The 15,740-nt window shown below is 41.8% G+C and overlaps 1 protein-coding gene across 15 annotated transcripts in view; it reads left to right on the top strand.

Annotated features, from left to right (window-relative positions):
* The window catches only part of CRACDL (CRACD like), a 64,483-nt gene that overhangs the window by 16,658 nt on the left and 32,085 nt on the right, over positions 1-15,740 (top strand). For 3 of the 15 annotated variants that reach the window (XM_041717536.2, XM_030278260.4, XM_030278249.4), the window contains exons 1-2: positions 4,916-5,232; positions 5,315-5,378. The exons of 5 other annotated variants lie outside the window; for them this stretch is intronic. The gene's annotated coding sequence lies outside the window, so the exon portion shown is untranslated. Of the gene's footprint in view, positions 1-2,666; positions 4,887-4,915; positions 5,233-5,314; positions 5,379-15,740 lie in introns of those variants that run through there. 7 more of the 15 variants (XM_072932516.1, XM_072932514.1, XM_030278280.4 and 4 more) reach the window with 5 other exon arrangements.

Genomic DNA, 15,740 nt, shown 5'->3' with positions numbered 1-15,740 from the left:
GGAAGGTGCCCCTTCCCATGGCAGGGGGGTTGGAACTAGATGATCTTTAGAGTCCCTTCCAACCCAAACCATTTTATGATTCTGTGATATCACAAATTCTGAAAGTTAATAAATCTATTTTTATGCCACTGGTATGGCATTTTGTTACTTTGCCCTACTACATTAATTCCTGGAGAATAAAGATGTGTGGTTTTGCACTTAGGCTTTTACGTAAAATTTCAAAAGAGAAACATTGTCCATTGAAAAGGGAATTGGTATCTTACATAAGTGCCCAGCCTTTCTTTTGGAAACTTGCTCTCAGGGAATGTGATTTCAGAGCCCAGAAGTCTAGCAGATGTTATTACTATTTCTGTTTTACAGGTCAGTGCTTTTGGTTTTTATGCTCTGAGAAATGCCTACAGCTGCTAGCCTGTCTTTTATATTATAAAAACAAGTCAATTCTGTATCATATTCTTAAGTTATACATTATTTTTTCTTTTTCTGGTAAAATGAGGATACTGTTGAACATTGCAAAAATATCTAGTAACCAATAGTTTTGTTAGCAGACCATGTCATCTTATTTCCCTGAATGGCAACAGTGGATAATTTTGCAGTGAATTTTGTTCTTGACATCCAGACCCGTGGCATTAAACAGAACAAATAATCCCACCACTTAACTGCAATAAAAGGAAAATATTTCAGTATTGTAACCTAAGTTTTTAATGCCTTTGTTGATAATAAGGTTCACATGAGTGATGATGTAGTAGCAGCATTAACTGGTTTTTTTCAGACATTTTTATGGGAAAAAATTGCCAGCTCTCACTGAACAAAATTTACAAATATCTATTTTCTTTCCATTTCATCTGTGTTGTTACTGTATCTGAGAAAGTTTTCTTTAGTTTCCCTCAGTGTCTAATAGCCAGACTAACAAAAAGGCAGTATTTCTGTCCCTCTGTTCAGATGAATAATTCATTGCCCTGCATTTTCCTGTGTCAAGTAAATTTCAACTCTTGCTTTTGTAAAGATGGTTTCTAAGAGGTTCTGGACACACAGAAATTAATTTGCTGCCTTCAGGCACATCATTATCTTTACTGAGAGGGAAGTAACAGTTTATTTCTGTTAAACTTTGGCTAAAGAATTTACTGTTCTGAGTGTTAGAGGGATGGTATCCTTTAGTTGAAGTTGGAGTTTGGCAGGTTTTTTCAGGGCTGTTCTGCTGCTATTCTCCCCAGCTCAGTTGAACAATGGGCTGGAGAGATGCTGGCAGTGTTGCTTGGTTACAATTCATCAGCGTGAATCAGTGCTTCGAACAGCTCCTTCTGCGGCTGAACAACCCAGAGATTTCTCGGCACTGTGTCACTGATGTGAGCAGATTAGGGACCATCTCAATTACTGTAATACTACACCTTTGCAGAGGGATTTGAACAGCAATATTTGACTTTCAGTGGTTGAAGTCAGGCATTTTGGAGCTGTCTGTTTTACATGTCTTTGCAAGCATATAGCCAAGTAAAGCAAATTTTAACACTGTGTTTTGTTGCAAGGTGTGTTGACAAGTTTGGCACTTTGGCATCTATCTGTATTCATCAGGGAGATTAAATCCTTCATTAAGTATGTTCCTCTGGAATAGACACACCATTTGCAGAAGGCTGCCTGCAGGCAAAGGGAAACATGTAAGAGAACTGCTACCTTCCTCTTATAGCATTTGACCAAGTCTTAAGATGACATAAAATGAATTGGGTGGAGTTATGCCAGTTTAGACAATAGGAAGATGCAACAGGTTATTTTTAACACTATGGAGTGAATTTTCTCTACTCCACTTAAATCCATTTTGCTACTTACATGTTCTTGCTGTTCAAGACATGACAGGAGGAAATGTTAAAAGAGAGAAGAGGTGTCCAGTTTGTGCTTTCCATGGAATCAGTATTTCCAACAGCATTGTTTTCATCTACATCTTTTTTCCTAGCTTTTAGATGAATCCTGAAATTATTTCCTTCTTCCTCTCTCTTTTGGGCTCAGCAGTTCTGCACTTCTTCTCAAATCTACTGTTATAAATGAAAATTTGTCCAGCCAAATTAATATGAAAAATATAGAATTTATTTTGCAATCAAATTTTATCTAGCTAGCCACAAGGAAAGAACAGAGCCGAGCCCGGGGTCGGCCCTGGGTGTGCAACAAGGAGTCAGCCTCATCAGAGGTTTTCCTCCATGCTCACACACCTCCATCCTGGCACAAGCGAGTTTTATAGGGAAAATTCCACCTGAGGCCAAGATTTTTGCAATCAGTCCTTTCTTCTATTCAGAGTCCATATGTTAATAATTCAGTGTCCGGAGTTGTTGAATCCCGTGATGAAATTTAGGGGAACGCTGCATTCACATGTATCTGTCCGGGGATCTCCAAGATATCCATCTCGGGTCGTTCACGCGATGATCAGTGCCTGGGGTCTCCCTCAGCTTTGCAGACACGGCCCATCTCCTGGCGAGCCATATCTTCTTACTTGTAAATTAGTTTCCAACATACACCCGGTCTCGGAGGGGAGAAGGGGGGGAGGCTAGTACAAACGAGGTATAATCTAACAAGTATTTAACATTATATATTCCATACAAGGAATGGCGCAAATTATGTTTATTACCCATAACATCTACCTTACTTGTGTCTTTTAATTTCTCTTTGCATCTATTAAGGGCTTCACTAATAAAAGCTTGTATTTGCCACACCTTTCATCTTGCCAGGCTTCCTCTGGTTTCTCTAGTATCTGCTATTTAATGCAGCTTGTTGCATGGCTGAACATAAGGACCATTTGGAAGAATCTGTAGGAAAAGATGCACTGAAGTGCCATCCACTTCACTTGGTTTGCAAAAGCTGAATCTATGTTAAAAAAAAATAGTCTAGAGCTATCTAAACCACAGATATTTCTATGAGTAGATTCTCTGCACTGTTTTGCCTCCTGGTGATGGAATCTGTAAGATGGCCTTTCATCAGAAAATTGTTTCAGAGTATCTGCATTGCTTAAAAATCAGTTGCACTGCATAAAGATGTGTTTTCTGATTTGTGCTGTGTTGTTACATGCTCAGTTTTTCTTTAGCAGCAGGTGAGTATATATTTAATATCTTAAATTTTCAGTATATTTCCTCCAAATGCCTACTGGTTATCTATAGGGATTTTTATATTTTGAATCTATTTAAAACCTGGATTAATTTAACCGTGCTGAATTCGGACTGTGACATCAGTAACTATTTTGTCTGGAAATTTAAGTGCTTATGGGTTAGGACTTAACCCTGAGCTCTTTTTCTGCAATAAAATGAGAAAGGGAAATGAATGAAAGAACTATAATTTTTCTTTTCAATAGGAGCTTTGGCTCCTGTTCAGAAAGGTGCTTGAAGCACCATTAATACTCATCTGGTTTTGGGCAGTTATAATTGCTGCAGGGATAGACTGATCCCCTGGATAAATAGACGTTTATGGGGAGGGAAAGGTCTGAAGCATAGCTAAAAGACTGCTTCCTCACCTCAAGCCTATGCTGAACACAGATTTATCAGGCCACTTAATTGACTGAATCTGGCTATGGTGAAAGGAGAGCCTTTTTGGGGATACACTGCATACATTAGGAGTATGCCTTAGGTGTGCCATTGCACAGCTGAGCGGGGCTGCAAAGACACTTGTGTGCCTTTCCTTCCATTAAAGCATTGCTTTTTTCTACCAGCTAGAAGGCTATTGTGGAATGATTCTTTTTAAGGTCATAGCTGTACTCCTCTAGGCATGACAGGCCAGTTCTCCTATCCTTGAGACCCTTCTTTAGGAGAGCAGTTGCCTGTGTGGTGGTTGGGTGGTATGTACACCCACTGCAAACAGAGGTAGGTACACCCACTGTGAACTCATGCAGAGATATGGAAGCTACTGCCCTGGCTGAGCTGGAGACCTCACAGATACTCCTGTCTGGGTCTAGCAGAATCTACTTGAGCAATGAGAGAGCTGCTCACATGTGACAATGTGCTCAGATGTGATGGGGAAGCTGACTGGAATGAAAAGGCTTGTTTCTGCACCGATACCCCTCAGCCCTCCCAGCCTCATGGGCCCCTCCAGCCTATGGGAGCCTTGCCACACATGGTGCACAGCACTGCTTTCATGCCATTTTCGCCAAGATGTTCCTTGGAGCCAGTAGAAAGCAAACAGGCATCTTTTCCAGATAATTGGGTTTTTGACATTTGTGTTATTCTGCATATGAGGAGGCATTATTTACTTTTGTTATACAGGATGATAGGGCCGGGTATACCCCATCCAAGGGATTCAGAGGCACTTAAGCTCTTCAGGTCTGGCTCAGCATTTACTTTTCATCTGTTAGAAAACACATCCTGAGGAATTTGCTAGCTAAATAGAGTAATTAATACATGGCAATACGTGGCATGGCAATAACTTAAACTATTTACATGGCCAGAAAATGCAGTGTTCTCGTGTCATCATAAATTTCCCTGATTTACTTCCTTTCAGTTTTCTATGTTGAATTTGGCTTTAGATTATACTTCATAGTATGGTGTATAGGATAACATTTTTTTTTGTTTTCACATGCTTAATATTCTCATTGCATTTATTAATGTTGAGGCTGTGCACAGGGTGGGTTGTTTCTTCTGCTTTATTTATAACCAGATTTGAAATAGATCTGATTTTAAGGTTAAAAACTTTCTGGTTCCATTGGCATGAAGAGCAGACAATGTCACCCTCCATCTTTGTATGTGCGCTTCCTATTTTCACAACAGGTGCTTTTTTATCATAAAAATAGCTCAGCAGCTATCTCTTTGTCCTGGGTGCTACCCAGTGGCCTTTACAAAGCCAGGAGTAACTTTTGGCTCTCCCTTTCCAGGAAGGACCCAGCTAAGCTTCCTGAGTAACATCAGCCTCCACTAAGAATTCAGGTCAGGATCTCCCTGCTTGTTACCTAGCAACTGGGGGATACTGGTGCTTTTTCCTCTGACCGACTCCTTCCGCGTTAGATACAGGGATCACTTGGGGAAGGATCAGGGCAGCGCTCGTAACTCATGCTTTGGGAAGGCAGAGTAGCCCCATGCTGGATATCTGATGAGATGTAGGTTGCACTGTCCAAGTCGAACCGAATTGGGACTTTCAGGATTCTCTGCACAAACTTGAAAGTGCCTCTGCTGTTTTGCTACCACTTAAATGTCTGGCAAGGTGACAGATCCCTTCTGAAACACCAGTAGCCTTTTGTGGTGTGTTGAATCTGACAAACAGAAACCTACACAGGTAAGCAGCTGAAGAAAGTTTATGTCTGAGGTACTTTAAGAGTTGTTTTCCTACAGGTGAAATGTGTTTCTTGGTTACACAGGTGCACAACATTCAGTTCTGGGACTATTGACCTGCCTTTGTTCCTATTAAAGTTTCATTGGATGGTAAGTAAAAAGGTTAAGTAGGAAGTTGAACTGTCTTCCCTTGTTCTTTGTGGTGTGTGTTTATAAAGAAATTGTTGAAAACAACCTTTAAACTTCTCTAGTTAATTTATTGTAGAACTGGCTAATGAAAAATCTTTAAGTGATCAAGAGTTATTGGTTGCCATGCTCTCACTGCAACTCACTGTTGGTAGCATGTTTGCAAAATAGAAAGCAGCAAGTCCCTCTGGCTGTGTATTGTTTGCAGAGGCCAGCAATCATTGCCTCTGGTTAGTAACACAATGGGATTTTGTTTCCCTGTGATAGATTACAAGTAGAAGCCCTTTGTCAAATGTAAAAATTAGAGCAATGTGCCATTCTAAGAAAAATACTTACAAAAAAAAATTTTCTTCCTTGTGTTGTAGCTTCTCTACTGACAAATAGTGGGAATCAAACCAGAGTATGTTCATATCTAGTACTGGTACAGGGCTGGCATGATAGTTTTCTGAAGGGCCACTCTTCACAGAAAATACAATTTTCATATTTTGAAAAACATGTAAATTAATGTTTCTAGGTGCATACAAACTGTTTAACTTGCCTTTATCAGAAGTCTATAAGCAGCACATTCCATCTCTTCAGAAATATGAATTAATACAGCTCCAATTAACTTGAGCAAAGGCATGCCAATTGACATCAGCCAAAGATCTGGCTGCACATCTCTGGGACAGGTACATTGTAAGCATGTTTATATGGGGTTTGCACAGAAGGTTGTAGTGGTGAATCCTGAATAGGGACATAAAAAATCAGATTATTTTTAAGCAATATATTTTAATTATTTCTAATATGGAGCTGTTTGAGTGCTGACTCTAAGGCATTCAGAAGCTGATTTCTTCAGAGAGACTAAGTGCAACTTCAACTGATATTTTTCACATTTAGTATTCAGAAAAACAATTCACAGAGTCTTACATTGCATACCTGATACAGCAGCCGCTTTTTAAATGTGCGTGTCCAATTTGGTATCCCAGACTTTATGTCTCTATCATACTTATGGGAGAGCTCATACATTCATTCCTAGGACTCACAGGGTGTGTGTCCACATAAGAAGAGTGAAAAAATATATACCAGGTTCGTATCTTCATGCAGTTCACGATGTCCTTTATTACAAAAAGCTCTCCCAAGTGTGTAACTTCATACTACTGTCTGATTAGGTGATGTAGGACAGAGTAGGAAAAATATCTGTTTGAGGAGGTGCTTCACATTTCATTTAATTGTTCTGGTCTCTAGGTCAACAACTTTCAGGAGGCAGTTAACAGCAGAAACCTCTTCAGTAGCTTTGATCTAGCTCTTTCAGTAAAATAGCACCCTCAGAGCATAGCATGGGAACTGAGAGATTTAGTCACCCTGCACCTCCTGACCTTTTCTCTGTTCACAAAGCCTGGTAGTGTCCTCTTAGTAATGCTTTTCTGGCAAAGCTAGGAGCTCTGCTAGATATTTCATTCCCTACCCATTGCTGTGACTCACAAATATTTTTAAAATGTTTAAAAAAAGGAGGCCTCTAAGCAAGAAGGATCAGAATTTCTTCAGGCTTGAGCTAGTATATTTGCCAACTGCATGTAAAAGGCTAAATATTTTCCCATTATACCTAAACCAGGGACACTCTGTAGATACACAGATGGCTGGGCCCTTGCAAATTCAGCCAAGGGAGCATATGCTGGCACTTTGGGGTTTGAAAAGAAGCTGGAATGGGTCCTGTAGTCTAGTATTGGCAGTCAGCAGCAGCATCTGGGTGATTTGACCTAGGAAAGAGCCAAGTCTGGAAAGGTTAATGCAACACTGGCCTTGCATGAACAGTGTTCCTTGATAGTAAATAGCTCAAACATGTACTTGGACTCTTCAGTAGAGTAGTCAAGAGGAGGCAGGTGAATGCTTTCTCTCTGTTTGTCTATCAACATGTACAAGCCTAACTAGGAGCTGGGAAGCTTAAATCCAAGAGTAATCTTTGTGTCATTTAGCTATAGAGGCTGCCTGGGACCCAGTGCCTGGTTCTGGGCATCTGGCTGCCAGAAGAGGTGGGCTTGGAGTAGGGCAGGTGCAGAGAATTTGAATAGTTTTCAAAATAAGACTTTAATCAGCCTGTGAAGGGATTATATTGAGTGTTTGCTTGCACTGAATGCTCAGGAAATTTCCTCTGATAGTATGTTCCCAAGTTTTATTCTGAAACACCTATATGAAGCTTGAAGATATAAGTGTACCAAGACGTTCCTCAGGATTTCCCTAAGGAGTTTTCACCACATGAGGGAACTGAAAAAGTCCAGGTAATGCATGGAGCTCCTGCAATGAGGAGGGCCTGATAGGTGGGATGCATCTGATAGTAACAGGTCTTTCAAAACCACTGAGCTAATGAGCCTTTGTGAGACTCATCTGACTTTGGACCTGCCCAAGGGGCCAGCAAAGGCCAAGAAGTGCTGGGAGGGACCCTTCTAAGTTACTGTGAGACTGATTATTTTGGACTTGTGTTTCTGATTTGTTGCTGTAATAGCTCCATACACACAGAATTTTCACCTACCTCTCTGGGAAAGCAAGCAAAACACAGAAGTTTGAGGCAGGGAGTTCCCTCCCTAGGAGTGATGGGGTGGCCCTGGAGGTTTGTGCGTGCGTGAGAGACAAGTTGTTCCTGACTGAAACCACTTTGGTTGTTTCACTCTGCACCACCTGCCTTGGTAGGAATTATTGCAGACCCACAGGAGGTGGGAGAAAAGCCCCCACAAGTAGGGTTTTTTTGCACAGCTTTGCTTTTTGAACTTTGATTAGGAATACTGCTCTGCCACCCTCTCTCCCAGTGGTGTCCCTTTTGCTGCCCATGGGGATATTGTCTGCTTCTCTGTTTCTCTTTCTATATCTGGGCTCTTTCTAGCATATGAATATCAATGGAATTTAATTCTGAATGCTGCAGTACATTTTGTTGTGCTTATTTAAATAAGGCAGAGATCAAGCATTGTACAGTCACATGTAAAGGTTATGGCACATGAGTGCTCTTTATGTCATGCTGGATTTCTGCTGCACACTTGCATTTATATTTGCCAAATTACAGGCAGGAAATTTTTGAATTAATGACAAATATTTCCTAACAGTAGTTACTTAAGTGCCTGCACATGTTAAATTAACCATAATAATCTTGTCATAGTCATGAATTAATAACCTGCGTCTCTGGGCTTTTGAGAATTGAAGTAAAACATTTGTGGTATATTCAAAGAAGGGAGCCTGGGGATACACGGAATGTCTCCAAATGGCTTTACATTCCTGTCCCCATCATCCTATCCCCTATACAGGAACCTGAAAATTAGGTTTAGAAGGGGCAGAAAGGAAGACATCTCCTCTGCAGAGGGGTGTCTCAGGCGAAGTGATTTAGACTTATTCACTCCTAAAATGTCCTCCTCTCCATTGCTGAGTGGGAGATGCTGCCAGAGGCAAATGTGTACGCAAGAGATTTCTGACAGAGATCTTAAGCAGTGAGGAGTTTAACAAGGAAGGTGCCTATCATGTCAGGGGGGGATGGGAAGAACTTCTGTCCCAATGGCAGAAAGGAGAAGAGACTGGGAGCAAGTGATGATGTGGGAAAAGGGAAACATTGCTCACAGTATATTCCCCATCCATGGTCCATGGTACCCATTCCAGTGGAGACCTGGGGAGCACGATCAACTTCCCTTTGCCTCCTGATTCCACTACCCCACAGGGTGCCAGGGGGAGCTGGGCTCTAGGCCAGAGAGGGCACCTCAGTCTGTGCCATTGGCTCCAGCTGAGCTGGACCAAGGGATAGGCCTGGAGCTGAGCATTGCTTCTGCATGACAGACTTACTCTGGTCCCTGCTCTGGGAATTACAGCTTGAAGAATATCAGGAGAAGCATGTAACCTCTCTTGTGAGGAGAGGCTGCAGGAGCTGGGCCTATTTAGTCTAGAGAAGAGAAGACTGAGAGGGGATCTTATTAATGGCTATAAATGTCTTAAAGGCAGGTGTCAGGAGGCTGGTGCCAGGCTCTTTCCAGTGGTGCCCAGTGACAGGATGAGAGCAAAGGCTATAAACAAAAACACAAGAAGTTTTACCTCAACAGGAAGAACTTCTTTATGTTTGAGGATGACGGTGCAGTAGAACAGGTTGCCCAGGGAGGTTGCGGAATTTCTCTCTTTGGAGACATTCAAAAATCTACCTGGACATGTTCCTATGTCACCTGCTCCAGGTGACCCTACCTTGGCAGGGGGCTTTGGCTCCAGGGGTCCCTTCCAACCCTAACAATTCTGTGATTCTATTATATGCTTTCTACTTCCCAGTCCAAAGGAATGAGTGGGCTTGTGCAGGTGGCACACTAGAGACTTGCCTCTGGATTTCTGACAAGGTGGCAGTAAAAACTATTAGGCTGCATTCAGGGTTTTGACTTTCAAAAGTCTGCAAGTCTGAAGCAGTAGCTGGAGGTGATACAGAATGGCTCACCAGAGGTTATATTTGCTGAGATTATTGCTGTAGGGAAGGAGTGAGTGAGAAAACAAAAATCTGAGCTAGTGGCAGTTATTTCCATTTGCTCATCTCCTTGCTTTGGAGCACAGTGTGGTTTGGAACACAGACCTGCAAGTAAATGAGACAAGAGCTACAGAAAAATATTTCCTCTCTTTCAAATATAAAGAACAATTACGTCCTGGATAGATAGTAAGAATGAAAATTTGCAGGTTTGTGTCATGGAGGGAGTAATGACAAATAATTATGGCTCTTACATTGGTGAAGTCTTGACTACTTTCCTTATAGACTGTGGAGAAAGGTTCCAAACGAAGAGAAGGAGACTCAGTCATGATGTTTATTGTGGCATGGACAGAAAGCAACCTTCTAGTCTTTTTGTGTAGGAAATTATTTGGATTATGAAATCCAACTTAACAGAACTCCTACCTGAGAGCTCTGAGGAAGTAATATATTACAGTGACTTTGTTTTAAAAGTCTCATGCTCTTTTTTCTAGAAGTGATCTGAATGTTACCGGTATGAAGGAAAGATAAAGGAGTCTGTGGCTTATCTGTCTCCCATCAGGGCTCAAGAAAATAATTATCATTTGAAGGCTGAGAGGGCCTAAATTAGTAAGAGTCAAAAGAGGCTAAATAAGGTTCTTTCCAAATAAAAACATGCCACAAATTATCTTAGAGCAAGCCTTGTACAGCAGTTAAACAAGAGGCTGTTCAGCTTTGCATTTGACCTGTGGGGTTTAATGCAACAGGAATGTGGAATGTGTTTACAAGGTAGCGGTTATTGCTGAAATATGTGAATGCTGTTGCCTGGGGAAATTTCAGAGGATTGTGACTGTGCTGACAGTGGCTGTAGCTCTTGGATGGACTGTGTGGATATTGGGGAGAAAACTGGCCTCAGAGTCTGCAATCTACAGAGGGAATGCAGGGCATGATGCTCTTCTTCCCCACCATGTCCCACTGCCATCCTGTGCCTTCAGCTGGATCTCACTCCATTCCTGCCGCTCCTTCGTGCCAGGATGACCCGGGAGTGTGACCTGGTCCTTTCGCTGGAGACATGGCTTCTTGTTATCCCTGCATCCGAGGGGACTCCAGGTTAGCACACGGCTGCAGCCGGTTCAGCAGAGTGGTCTGGGCTGGAACAAGGTAGAGCTGGGGGCTGAGAGCCTCTGATGGCACCTTTCATGAACAGGTCCTGGAAATCAGCCTGCTTATGTTCTGGCTAGACTCAGCTGGTAGGCTGGTGTATCTCTGCCTGGAAGGACGCAGGCTTCTCCTAGAAATATCTATTTCATTCTCTTTGTATTTCCAACTTTCTTTTTTATTCTCTCTATTTTAAATGTCCAATATTAAGACTATTCTGCACATGGTTCATAGATTATTTCAATAACTACTTCATCCTTCCAGCACAGGAATTCCCAAGGAAGCTGGTAAAGCCCAGCTTAATCTCTTTATTTTTTTCACTTTCCTTCTTACTAAAGTTTGCCTAATTTTCACTGCACTAATGGCAAAATATTTGCAAGTAGGCCTAGGATATAACTATATTCTGTATGCAGTTGAACACAACATTTTTAAAGATTTGTCATTAAATTTTAAAGAAATTTCATAAAACTGTTGAAATTACACTGTTGACTATACCACACATTATGGACCTGTGAAATTTGAGCCAAATTCAGCTCTAGATGTTAGCAGTTGATCTCCGTATCTGGTTAACTTGGCCCACTGAGTCTCCTTCAGAATAGCAGATAAAGCTGAACAAGGATCTCATTCCAGGTACTGCTAAACACTTTCTGCATCTTAAACTCCCATTAACCTCTGCACTCTACAACACCACCCTTACATTAGGCTAACTGATGGGGCAGCAGGTGTCAGTGAGCCATTGCTCAGGGCTTGCTGTGCTTACAGGGGAGACTTACTCTTTCTTCACCACAAGGGAAGTGTGTTATGCAGGTGAATAGACAATTTATTGTATTAATGGTCCCAAAAAAACAAGGAAGCATCAATGAAAGCCCTGTTATATTTCCATGAGTTTAAAGGCACTGAGACCTTATAACACTGTTGATACTTCTACTCATTCTGAATACCAAAGACCTGGTATAATTAATTTTTGTGAAATAGTTTCTGGAATGTTCCCAATGCTGAATTCAACAGTAATTTCAATTGCAATATGTGGAATCAAATGTAATTTTGTTCTAACTAAAGAAAGGCCTTTTACTTTATTTTCTCTTTTGCTTTTTCAAAGAGGAACAGTGAATTTTTAATACTTCACTTGACAAACACTTGACTCTGGGTGATGTTAGCCTGCTATTCTAAAAAACTATGACCTTCTTCAGAACATTATTAGCAACATACTCTATGTAAACACTCAATATTAATTAAGTTAAAAATACAGATTGAGTAGAAATGGCTGGTACAAACTTAAAAGTGTGGTAGTGTACTGAGCTGTTTGTGCTCATAAATATAGCAGAGGATCTCTGGTAAGCAGCTAGCTAGGGAAGATTTTGTGTCTATGTATAAAACAGCTATGCCTTTATTGTCCCTAAATTCTGAGGAAGAAGGAGAGCCAATGTAGCTTTTTTACTTTAACAGTTCTCTTTATAATCATGCTTTCCATGCTTGTGGAATAAATCTTCTGGACCCTCTTTTAAATCACAAAAAGTAAAAGACCGAAAGTAAGAAAGAAGGATTAGTGCATAGGAATACGACATTTCACATGAGTTTGCTTTATTCTTTTGCCCATGCAGCCTCCTCCCCGACCCCCCTTCCTGTAATTCTTTTATATGGTTGTTTGTTTCCTTTAGTTTTGGTTTGTTGGGTTTTTTTGTTTGTTTTTTTTTTTGTTTGTTTAAAGAAAGCACACAAGTCAAGCTAAGGCTTTTCCAATAAAAAAGTATGACCTTTTTGAAGGTGTATACCCTCAAGTTACCAGGCTCTATCAGGGAAGAAAGTTCCCTTCACCCTTCTGGAACAGCTGCACTATCCAGGACACCAGACTGGGCAGTCCTAGTATTGCCTTCTGACCTCTTTTGTTTGTGTGTTCTGCAGCAATGCAGTGTTTTAAAAAATAAAAATCTTACTCCTCACAAGCTGCTTGGGAGGAAGGTTTATCTTATGGAGTGTTTCTCACCTCTCTCAGAAATGCTGAGGGAAGGAAATACTATTAATTCTTGGGGAGCAGGGGGGGAAAGAGGTAGAAAAAGAAGGTTTTTACCTCTCCCTCCCATCTCTTGGAAATGCACTGTGCTTGTAATAGAGAAAGGAATGTGCTCTTGGCAGGGGCATGGCAGAAGGGCTGATGAGAATCTGCACACTGTTTGGAATAGCAGGGGCAGATGCATCAGAGGGTAAATTGGGCTGGTTAGACAAAGGAAAATACACACTGCCCAAGAGCAGTGGAAGACTGAAAACAACTGAATGCCCAGAAAACTCTTCAAGGATTCAAGAAGAGTTCTCTGTTTTGGCTCCTAAAGCCTCACCTGCTATTCATGGCAGGCCTTGCGCTGTTTGCACAGACTTGGGCTTGAAACCCGTGCAGCAAACTCTATCCTATCTCCCCTGTCCAGGTTTCCTTTTAGCAGGTACTTTTTTACATGTCATCCACTGATGTCTCTTCTCAATGATCACAGAAACATCCAGTACCACCTTATGTTTACATTGTATGCAACAGGAATTTGAGTTATAGATGCGAGTACTGCAAAGGCAAGGGCTGATGCAAAGGGACAGCAGTGTATCAATACTTACACATTGCTGGTCCTTGTGTCACAGCTTGGTATTCTTCCACTTTCACCCATGTTGGAGGTGGAAGAATAGCAAACTTTGATGCAAATGCTGTTGCACTGGAAGAGATAAGTGCTGGTGCAACTGACTTTTATTAGTTATTTCTGAGAGAAAGGGCAAGTCACTCACAGCTAGCTCTATTTATTATGACAGTGAGTGGGAAGAGGATTAGAGGATCCTGAACTGGCAGAGTTTTAAAAGAGAAGGAGATTGACTTTATGTTCAGGATGTGTGCTCTCACCTGGATGCTGGTCTAGGACTCGTACAGCCATGGAGAGGATGCTGTCAGCAAAGACTCTTGAGCCAGACTTGCTCTGAGCACAAGGAGTGGTTCGTAGGCTCTTACCACATCAGTGTGGTTGTGCAATATGCAAATTATCTTTTAACATAAGAGCATGCTACAAACATTGCATTAGCTGGAGATAAGTGTTAGCCACAAGCAAGGAAACAAAACCTTTTATTAGCCAATAATGCAGATAAGAAAAGATGGGTAAAGTGTACCAGCTTCAGTGCGAGACAGATGAAAATGGATAGCAAACTGTCATTTAGGCAGGCAATCATTTGTGAAAATACCACGTTTTGTTGATGTTCTTGTGGACATCAGTCAGTGTCAAGTGCTACCAGCAAGGAACACATGAAGTCATAGAGTTTGCAAAGCAATACTTTTTGTTTACTGGTACACACCATTTGAACAAAATGGAAGATGATTGCCCAGATTTGAAAACAAAAGGTAAAGTTGCAAACAAAAAAGTGAAATGGTGTTTTTCTTCCTGGTTTGGCATGAAGTTTATTTTTGATATTATTTAGGCTTGGTAGTACAAACCAGTGCAGAAAATGTCTTCTTTTCTCAGAAAATGTCTTCTCTGAGCTAAATTATTTTTAATAATTTACAAATGATGAGGACACAGCTGGAATATGAACAGATACTGTGGAGATGCTGACATATGGTAGAAAGGCAGAATGATCATTGTCATGGTTTGACACTGGCACAATGCCAGCACCCCCATGAAAATGCAGGCTATCAACTGAATGCTGTGAAATGCGATCGAGAACAGAGCAAAGCAGGCCCAAGCTTAATAACAAAGGCAAAAAAAAACTTTATTAAGCTACCACTACTACTATAAAAGAAAAAAGAAAGGAAAAAAACCACACACAAAATTTAAAATGAAAACCTTTCAAAACATTTCCCCTCCCACCACCCAACTCCAACAAACCACAGAAAGACACATTTGGACCCTTAATCAAGTCTTCACCCTTCCACATAATCAATACTGAGTCCATCAGGGGAGAGAGGAGTCTCCCTTGCACCATAGACCCCCGAAACACAATTGTCACTTCTTGTGTTTCCATGTCACACGTGGCACCGCCCAGACACACTGGCCAGTGTGACACTCTCCTCTCCATGTCACAGTGCTCTCACCACCGTGCATGGACAGAGACTGCTGATAGGGCTCCTTTAAGGATGCTTTGCCAAGGACCAACAGGAACAACAGTACAGTGTCTCATTTTGGGACTACAGTCCCCCCCATTTCCCCCTGGGGCTGAGGATCCAAGAACAGAGATCTTCTTCTCTGAAGACAGAGGGCATCATCACACCCTCCTCAGCTTTTCTCTGTTCATTCCTGAACTGGTAGTTGCTGAAGGACTCTCTCTGCTCACCAGTGCATCCCCCTAAAATGCAGTCCCTCTTGGAGGAAGGAGTGGTTCAGTCTATGGCTAACAAGAAGAGTCCAGCCAAAAGCCACTCCATCATCTCCCCCCAACCTTCTTTCCCTAACATCTGAGGTCCCAGGCTGTCTCTCTTTCCTTCAAATTGAGGAGGAGTAATATTTCACAAAGCCTTCATTTCCCAGGAAAGGGTTAAATTTCCTGGACTCCCCTGATGGTTGAAATGTCGGCCCAGGACTCCGTTGGGCATCTTTCCCCCCACCCCTTCTCCTCTGCCAGCAAACTTCCAGGTGTCTGCAGGCTCTCTATCTCTTCTCCCTCTAGGTTGGTGGGGGTGGGGGGGGGAAACAAAGACATCTCAGACGTTCTCCACCCTTCCATCCGCAGGAGCTGGCCCAGCTTTGTTCCACACCCTTCACCCCTGGCCTACCTCCCCAGGC

Source organism: Taeniopygia guttata, chromosome 1 (genome assembly GCF_048771995.1).
Source record: "Taeniopygia guttata chromosome 1, bTaeGut7.mat, whole genome shotgun sequence".
Taxonomy (NCBI): domain Eukaryota; kingdom Metazoa; phylum Chordata; class Aves; order Passeriformes; family Estrildidae; genus Taeniopygia; species Taeniopygia guttata.
Note: the sequence above shows the minus strand (reverse complement) of the source record. Positions and strands in the feature narration are given on the sequence as shown.